This window comes from Mastomys coucha, unplaced genomic scaffold (genome assembly GCF_008632895.1).
Source record: "Mastomys coucha isolate ucsf_1 unplaced genomic scaffold, UCSF_Mcou_1 pScaffold6, whole genome shotgun sequence".
NCBI classification, from domain to species: Eukaryota; Metazoa; Chordata; class Mammalia; order Rodentia; family Muridae; genus Mastomys; species Mastomys coucha.
This window is the reverse complement of record NW_022196912.1, coordinates 30,004,290-30,014,599: the sequence shown is the minus strand read 5'-3', so window position 1 is coordinate 30,014,599 and position 10,310 is coordinate 30,004,290.

Sequence of the window (10,310 nt, the reverse complement as noted above, 5' to 3'; positions counted from 1 at the left end):
AAGGCTGCTATGAACATGGTGGAGCATGTGTCCTTATTATATGTTGGAGCATCTTCTGGGTATATGCCAAGGACTATACATGGTGGGACTGATTGCTCTGGCAGCATGTGTATAGTAGAGGATTGCAAAGTCGAGCATCGATGGGAGGAGAGGCCCTTGGCCCTGTGAAGGTTCTGTGCTCCAGTGTAGGGGAATGCCAGGGCCAATAAGTGGGAGGGGGTGGCAAGCAGGAGGAGGGGGAAGCAACAGGGTTTTTTTTTTTTTTAGGGGATACTGGTAAAGGAGAAATCATATGACATGTAAATAAAGAAACTAATAAAAAATAAATGGTAAAAAAATTAAATTGATTCAGTAGATTTTTATGTATCCATTTATATACACATATATTAATGTATATATATTGTATATATATTTATCATCTATATCTTCTCTCTATATGTACATATGTATATATATACATTTAGCCATCTATCTACCTATATATCAAGAGGCTGTGAATTTGAGATGGAGCAGGAAGCATGTGAGGAAGAAGGGGGAAATTGATGTGAATACAGTGCATATGTTTGAAAATTTTAAAAAGTTAAAACAATGAAAAGAAATATGGGATAACTGACAAGTCTGAAAGCCACATATGCATACACACATATACATTCACACACACATGCACATACATTTATTCACACACATGTACACATACATATACATGAATGTATACTCTTAAAGAATAAATGGAATGAGTTCTATATTTTAATTTGGAGAATCATTCCAGAGCTACTTAATTTTGAATAATTGGTTGTAATTAGAAGCCTTTATTCTGTTTTTACTTTTCGATCCATATGGCTCATTTTTTTTTTCTGTTTGTGGGAACCTAACTGAAATACAAACTAGATGCCTAGTGGAAGTGCCTGCCTGCTTCAATCCACTTTCAAAAGCCTCCAAGCCAAACTCTATTTATTTACTGTCCTCTATAAAAATCAGGTCTAATAATCACAAGGAATCCTTCACACATGACCAAGTTGCTCTTTGTTTCCCACTGTCTCCTACAGCGTTTATCTTAATGTTCTTCCATGTGTATAATTTCCCAGAAAATTTCATACTTAATATTCTGATGGTTTCCAGTATATGTTTTGTCTCCCCACTGAGACAGTAAGTGATTTGGAGGCAAAGCCTGTGCCTTACACCAGTTCTTTGTTTTCTTGTGCTGAGCCCACAGGCAGTGCTAAATAGAGCAGTGGTCCATCATGGGGGAAGAGCTGAACAAACACATCAGAATCACAGAGGGAAGTTGGAAAACTATGCGTGTCAGTTATAACCCACATACAGACCCATAATCATTCTTCAGGTGTTAGATTTTGAAAAGAAAGGTTAAAATCATCAGATGAAATATAAACGGCATGACAACAATCAAAAGGGGGAAAAGTCAGCTGTCATATGTGCACAGGGTATGATTACTTTTTCAAATAAAAATTTTGTTAAATTATCCCATGATTGATATTAGAACTGGTAAGACAGCTGAGCAGTATCCCTAGGTACAAGAGCAGTGTATAAGCCAGCAATGTGCCTACTTTAGCAGCAATAAACTAGAATATAATACTAGACAGTAAGATTTAACAATAGCCATAAATATATAACATACCTAGAAATTAACCCAATGAACATTAGAGAAATCCCTTATCAAAAAGTTAAGACAATATATGGGATAGAAAACAAGCGTCTCGACTAATGGAGAGACCTTTCATGTGCAGGGTTAGGAATGAGTTCCAAGTCAAATATCCACAGTGCATCTATAAAATGCCTACAAATATTCCAGATGAGCTCTTTGAAATTTTGGCAAACCTTCTAGGAGTTATATTAGACCATTCATGGATGTGCCAACATCAAGAATGAGGAACAGAGAAAGATGGGAATAGAAAATATGCAAGTTACAAGATGATGCACACAGATGTGAGATGCTGGTATATGTTAAAAGCAACATCGCTCAAACAGTGGGCAAATCTGGGATTATTGCATATTCATTGTAGAGGTACTAGTTCACTTGTTTGGTTTAAATTCTGAATCACTGTGTCAAATCATGTCAAACTGTATGCTTTCATTTGTTTAACTGGATATAGTATTCACTTTTCTAAATCATAAGCAAACTGTCTGGAAGAAAGCAGAGAAAGATCTGATTCTTGTGGATCTGTCATCTTTGTGCAGTCCATGGGCAATTAATGTACATAGTGTTCATTTTTTGTCCACAGGTCCATGCAGTGTTTCAGTCTTTCTGCTTTTCCAAGGGGTACAAAGTGGGGAGAACCACCAAGCATGGGGAGATTTGATAATTCAAAATGGAAAAATGTAGACTAGATAGATATGCAGCTGGCACTGGAGCATCTGGTTAGCTGGAAGCATTTTGGATGACCCCTGGGAGTGGCAGAGGTGTCCTCAAATGTGAACCAGAGTATACCCAGGAATGTGCATTGAAGGATCATGGAACATCTTTATCTAAACCAGGGCGTGGTTCCTAGCTGCCTTCTGTTTGTTATATTTGTTTAAACCTAAGCATATTCTACCTTAAAACTGAGTTGTTAAGGTAGAAAATGGGAAATTATAATAAGCCTGGCTTTTATAACTTAGATATTCTAAAGAGACTTTTGTGTCCCCCAATCTGACTACTACACTATTGAAACAGTATTCAGGAAGTTCATGAAAGGAGACAGTAAAGCACCCTCCAAGGTATTTCACACGGTTGCAAATATTTGTCAAATAACCCTTTAGGGTGAAAATGAAGCTCACTTAATGGTGGGGCGACTATAACCTTGACCCACATTGCATATATACTCACACATATACATACCCACACCCATATATATATGGCCCTCATTTAAACTTCAGTCTCATTTCAGGGATCTCAAAGATGGACTTGGGAGAGCTGCTTCAACTCTTTGTTCTCCTCCCAATGTGTTCCCATTAAATAAATCTTTATCTGTTTTCCATTATTAACAAACAAACAAAACAGAGTGGTTGACATCTGAGAGCTGAACTATAGCATCCATGTATATGCCCCCATGTGTTGTGTATTCCACTACACAGGGAATATAGTATTCACCTTTCTAAATCTAAAATGAACAATATGATCATACTTTACCAGAAATGAACTAAAAAATAAAAGTAGACAGTAAAATATAATAGTCATACCTAAAATGTCTAGAAATTAACCCAATGAAAAGTATAGAATTGCTTTACAAGAAACAGTTAAGACAATATTAAAAAAATAAGTCCAAACATTTGGACTAATGAAGATAAATTTCATATCTAGGGATAGGATTGCATACCCCAACACACGCATGTATGTATACTCCACTATACACATGCACACATACATACGTGTGTATTCTACCATACACATGTGAACCTTACCATACATGTACACACACAAAGTCAAAATATTTTACTAATCCTATGAAATTCCTGCAGGTTTGTGGTTGACTAATAGAAATAACATTTACTTTCAGGTAATTCAATACCTGGCAGGCTCATCTGTATGACACAGAGCCAAATACAGTGGTTTCTCTTATGTGAGCTTGTAGCATAATTTGGAATAGGAGCTTAGAGATCTTATTTATATCTGTACTATAGAAATGGTATAGATATGTATAGTTCTCTTTATGCATAAATGTACTTATATATACTATGCATGTAAGCATGTATGTACATATGTTTGTATTACTTGTGTGTCTAGAAAGAGTTATGAAAAGACAGAAAGTTTAAAGACTGATGTTTTTGATGAGGGGTGATGGAGAGCCTGCAGTTTCTAGGGAAAGCTCACAAATTGAAAGTAAGAGCTGATGCTGCAGTCTACAGTCTTGAGCCTAGGTTCCACATGGGAGCAAGCAGAAAACTCAGGCAGGCTTTCTGTGCTGATGTCTTATGGCCATTTCTTCCACATCAAAAGAGCTAGTTCCTTGCTTTTAAGGCTTTTGTCTAGTTCAGTGGTTCTCAACCATCCTAATGCTGTGGCCCTTTAATACAGTTCCTCATGTTATGGTAACCCCAAACATAAAATTATTTTGTTGCTACTTCATAACTATAATTTTGCTACTGTTATGAATCCTAATGTAAATATCAGATATGCAGGATTTGATACGTAACCCCTGTGAAGGTCCACTAAACTCACAAAGGGGTTGTAACACAGGTTGAAAACCACTGATGTAGTGGGATGAGGTCCTTTGATAGAGAGCCATTAGCAGGTATACTCAGTCACTGTGTGCCTATTTTCTGAATTTACTTCCACAGAAACATCTGGATTGGTCTTTGATGAAAAACTGGGCACCAGAGCCTACACAAGTTACCCAACTAATTCACCTTAATGGTGGAAAGGAAAGGCCATGATCTCTGTAGTCAGACTCCCAGGTTTGAATCTTACTCACCCCCTCTTAACAGTTCCTTAAGCCTAGACTTATTCATGTGAGCTCTTTGTGCTTTGTGGTACTAGCAGTTGTTCTCATACTACATGACCACCGGGAGGATTAACACATGGAGGGAGAGAAGCATCCAGTGGGGGTGCTCACCAAATGTTAGCTGTATTTAATCATAATTAAGTAATTAGTGGGTAGTTTGGGGGCAAGGACTGTGGACTCATGAAATAGGTAAAGACATTAAATTAGTGGGAAGCATTCAGGTATAACCAAGGGGCAGATTTCAGCAAGAAGGCAAGGAGAGAAGAGGTTGGTGTCCATGCACATGAGTTGCAGGGATTAGAATATGGGAACATCATGTTTTCTTCCTCAGGATTCTAATGTTTTTTTTTTTAAATAGCTAGGAGTGTTTAGGAAAGTTGGCCAACTGTTACAATCTAGAATCATTTGTTGCTTGCAAGTGCCCTGGGGACTAGAGGCAAACCACAGCATGCTTTCATTCCCAAGGAAGTGGTTTGGTAGAGTAATGAAATAGAGACTCCAATTATTTTATTTGGATGTTAAATGAAAGAAAAGAATGAGTCTGGAATTGGAAAGCTTGAGGGCATTTCAGAAACACAGAGTGATGCATGGCTTCCTATACGGTAGTGTAAGCACGCACTATCCACAACTGCTTGCCGTGGCAGAGCATCATCACTGTATGCTGCCTACCATGTTCGCCTGCCCTTTTCCATTTATTGGCATTCATGTACTTGAAATTCACCTTTGGATATTTTCATTTGCATGTGGCATACAGATGTATAAAGAAGTCAAGAGGGCTGGTTCTTAACCTCTTAACTGGCTCCCTAACCCAGCTCTGGTCAGGGTAAAGTTGGTGTCTAAACAAATGTCTAAACCTTGGCCAAATATCCCTGGGCTTAAAGTGATAAGGTCCAGGGACAAACTAGGGAAGTCTTTGATTGTTTCATCCTGAAAATGTGGATTCCTGCTTGGCCTTAGGACTGCAGAAGGCTAATCTGAGATCCGTCATACTTGAGCACCCTGCAAACAGCTACCACAAGCCAAGCCCCTGGTGCCTGAGGAAGGAAATTAGCATTTATCGCATCTTAGTAAAAATGATGTGGCCCAGTTAAATTAGATTTCCTTTCATTTACAATAGACTTAAAATCCTATTTAGCTATAATCCAGCCAGTGTAAAACCTGTTATGAGGATCCCAATTTTCCGAGATATTGAAGCTCCCTAGTCCTATCCGAGCATCTTGATTCTATCTATTTTCATCCATCGTTAAATTTCTTATGACTGAGAATGCCAGGGGCAACCCTACCTTTCCAATCAGTTGCTGCATTCAGCAGTAACTGGACTGAGATCGGAAACATTTATTTTATGCAATGCCTTCTCTGCTCTTTTCCACTATTTTAAACACTACTGAGGGTCACACTGGAAATCCTGCTCCGATTCTAACTGTAATCAAGCAGGAAATGGTTTTATTTTATTTTAAACTAATATCAAGCCTAAGTAGACAGCGTTGTTTCATATAGGAGGATTGAATGGCCCAGTCTGCCATTGCTTTAAACTTATGGTTTGCAGATCTTACCATTGTCCCCATACATTTGCAGTATTGTACTTTTACAATTTCCCAGTTCTTTTCTCTATGTAAATGGATATTTGTCTCACTTAGGAGTCTCTGAAGCCTTTGCACAGGTGATGTTTTTCTGTCATGAGAGTACCTATGGATGCTTTAGGAACCTTCCAACATCACTGAGTCCCTCACAGGAGCATCTCTCGACCACTTGGGCCTCCTAACTCTCTAGGCAGTCCTCCTCTTCCAGAATGTCATCCCTAGGTTCATCAGCTTCAGATGTGAGGCAATATATTATCTGTCTTGGGAGCAGATGGTGAGATTGGGAGCATAAGGCAAGGTCTGTTGGGTGTGGATCTATGGAGAGGACTATTGTTTCCAAGGTTTTGTGGCTTTCTTTATGGTGCAGCATAGTCTGAGTCTGTCTTGAGTACCCACTCTTCTCTTTCTCCCCTCCCCGCCTTGTATAGTGGCTATTTAATAGCTTACTGTGGACTATCTGCAGAGAGATGAGGAGCATGTGGCTACATTTTCTAGGGAACATTCATGTTCTGGCTATTTGCAGGACATATGACAGGAAGTACAGTTCTGGTGATCCTAGTTTTGGTGCTTAATGTCTGGGGTGAGCCTAGGAGATGGGATGATACTATTGAAGAAAGGTGACTAAGCATGTGCCTTGAGTTCTGTACACTCTGTTGAAGGGTCTGGAGTTTGGGGACATATTTATTTGCTAGGAAATTCACACTTAGTTACTGATACTTCTCTCTGAAATGACTAAATCTTGAATCCAATCTCGCTGGCTGTGGCTTTAATCAAGAGCCCGTGAAAAGGAAATCTGTGTGGCACAAGAAGAGGTAGGAGAGGGACTCCAGGAACACTAGAGAAGGCTTCTAAACAAAATGGAGCTTTATTAATCAGTGAACTTTGTGGAAAACAGTAAAAATGCTCTTCCCTTGTGGGACAGAGGTGCTGAGCAAAGCAAGAGAGGATAAGTGAGGTTTCTAGAAGTCGAAGAAGCAGATGTCTGAAAGGCACAACAAGAGACATTTTCCATTGCCAACTCAGTCAAGAGCGTCTGCTGGTGCACCAGGAAGAACCATGCAAGCTCCCAGAAAGTAGGTGCTTATGTCTTTCTTTGTTTTGTTTTCCAAAGTGAGGACTTTTTAGAAAAGGGAACTTCCATGGCTCCCCCTGGCGTCACTTGCCTTGTACTGCAGGAAACATTAGAAAAGAGAACCAGCTGCATCCCAGGAAGCCCTCCAGATTTCCTCAGCGTTGTGACTGAGCAATGAGGGCATCTGTGACTGTAGTCATTTTCCAAAGAGACTTTTATTTTCTGGCAGTACCATGCCATCCTTCCTGCCTCAAGTGGGTGTTCTGCTGGATGACACACAGGATTTGGAACAAGCAGGAAAGAGGGAATGGTCTAGAGCCAGACTTGACCCATCTAGACTCAAGTACCCTCTTGTTCTCCTTGTCTGCTGAGATCCTGTGTCTTTTTAGGATACTTGCCACCTCGACTCGTAGTAACCAGTCCCAGTCTCCAACATTGTCTCTAAAAGTTGCTATCACCAGCATGAACACCAGAGGGCAGAAGAGTGCCTTAGGACAGCTTTACTGTTTTGAGCCCTTGATGACCATGGCTGTGAAAGGGTAGGAAGGCTCCCTCCAGTTTCCTGAAACTGAAGTTACAGACAGTTGTTAAGTCAGGACCGGATGAGGAGCTATCAGAGAAGACTGGATCTTGTCACTCAAGCCCCTTTTCTTCTGAGCACTCTAGTGCTTGTAGGAGTTGGCTCCCCAAACTCTGAAGTGCATACTCAGAGGTATGTGGGGATGAACCAATGCCTTTCTTTAATGCTATTGTGGCTGCAGAGGTCTGCACCAAGTTCATTACGCTCCAGGATCTTAGATCAGAGGTTCCATCCCTCTTTTCCTGGGACAAGGGGCCAGAGGAAGTCAGACTGACCTCTACTGGTCAAAGGAGCTCTCTGTCAAACTCAAGGGTGGATTCTCCCATGGCCCAGATGCTGCACATTTGAGTTTTGCCACTCTCTGAGGCTCTCTGTAGCACAGATGCAAATGCAGGCCATCACAGACATATGCAGGGTCTGAAACCATAGGTCAAGGTTTTGCGTATGCTTCCCACGGGCAAAGAAAACCCAGGTCTGCATAAAGCTCTCCTTCAATTTTCACTGCAAGCCTGTCAGGTACTTACAAATTTTTAAATCCGAGACCCCAGCATTGGGATTAACAGTGTGGAGACTAACAAAAGAGCCATGTCTCATTTACCTTTATATCTTGTCACATGTAAGGTCCCACACAATACAGCCTTGTGGGATTTACAAGTGCTAAATGCCCATCCCATAGGAGCTTCAGGGGACTGTAGTAACCCAGAATATTTTGCACAGTGCTTGGCAGCATAGAGACACTTTCAGCTATCAGGGCTAGTCACATAGCTCAATTGTTCACAGCACAGAGGTTGCTCTTGAAAAGGAATCTGACCACCCACATGGCATCTCACAACTGTCTGTAATTCCACTTTCAGGGGCTCCGATGCCCTGGTCTGGCCTCTGCAGCCACAAAGAACATGGTACCCATACATACATGCAGGCAAAATACTCATACCCATGAAATAATAGTTAAACAAAAAGGAAATGGCAGACACAACTGTAAGACTTTAATCATGAAGACCAGGTGAATCTAGCCTTTCCTATGGGCCATGAAGCCATGGACACAGGATAGTGGAGAGGACAAACAGGGAGGGCTGGCACCATGGAACTTGTCCCAATTACTCTACTGCCAGGCTTACTATAAAGATGAGTCCCCCTAGTTCTGAATGAAGGCTGCCTCAGATTACACTGTGTGTTACACTGGGTCCTGGAAGAAAGCCAGCAAGACACAATGAAGGATGTTTCCTTTTGTGTCCACAGCTGCTCTCTAGCTACAATGGCCCTTTGTTGTGCCAGGCCACAATAGAAGAGAAATGGTGGTTATTGGCCAATTGATTCACATTCCTGTCCTGGATTCAGGCCTTGCTCTGTCAGGGGCATCTGAGGTTTCTGAGCCTTGTCTCAAGTAGTAAATTAGGTATTACGAACTGATAGGCAGATAATTGACTTTAATTATTTTCTTTTTCTACAACAAAATTACATATTAATGTGACTTGGAGTACCTCCAACTGGATTAAGGGTGTATGCTCCATTGATGCCAGCATGGCTATCATATTCCATATCAATAGAGTATTTGCCCTCACTGATTCTGGGGATGGTTATCATCCACAATATTAATAGAGCATATGACCTAGTGGTTCTGGGCATAGCTATCATATCCTTCATCAAAAGAGAATATGCCCTATTGATGCTGGAGATGGCCATTATCTACCATATTAATATAGCATATGACCTACTGTCATATGCTATTGGATATTGTATCCCATTGTTAATAGTGTATATGCCCCACTGATGTTGGCCATGGTTGCCATACCCCATGTTAATAGAGTATGTGACTTGTTGGTGTTGTATGTGACTTTAACCAATGGGGTATTGGGATATGTGACTTGATATCAAGCTTTGAATGTGTTGTAGTTTAGTCTAGCCTCTGACTTTCTGATCTCCATGGTACTGGAGTTATCCAAGGAATGTTACTAACACGGAAAATGGAAGAAATGCAATAAGCTGGACCCTAAACTCAGTTCTTAATCTAGACTCAAGCCCTGATTAGCCTGAGTGAGAGCTGCTGAATCCAGACTTAGTTACAGACCTGTGAGTGAGAAAAACAAATGTTTCAGTCAATGAGACTTGGGGAATATCTGTTACACAGGATTCTTCTGAAGCAGTAGCTAACTAGTATATCCCACATGGACCCTTTGGTAGAAAGAATTAGCAGGAGAATTCAATGGCTGATGACATGCCAATATAATTGAAATTATCTATTTCTCTGGAAGAAACTACAGAGAACATTGACTGCCCCTGACTTGTTCCCTTTCCCACTAATATCTGATTTGGTGCCTTCTCAGAGTAGGTAGTTGATAAATGCATGCTATAGCTTATTGAATTGAAATAAAATATAGGTAAACTGAATATGGAAAATAATGGTATGTTGAGAGTGTAGGCCTCCTGATAGGGTTAGTTTCCTCATAAGAAGGGACAAAAAGATATTTTTCCTCCTATTTTCAAATATTGGAGTTTCTTTAGGAGCATAGAAGATTCAGAGCAGAGGAAATGGGAAGGGTGGGTTGGACCACCCCAGGGCAAGGTCAACTTAAAGAGAGATTGTATAGCTATCCTGACACTTCGCAATGTGGCACGTGAGAGTTTTTCTAGGAGTACAT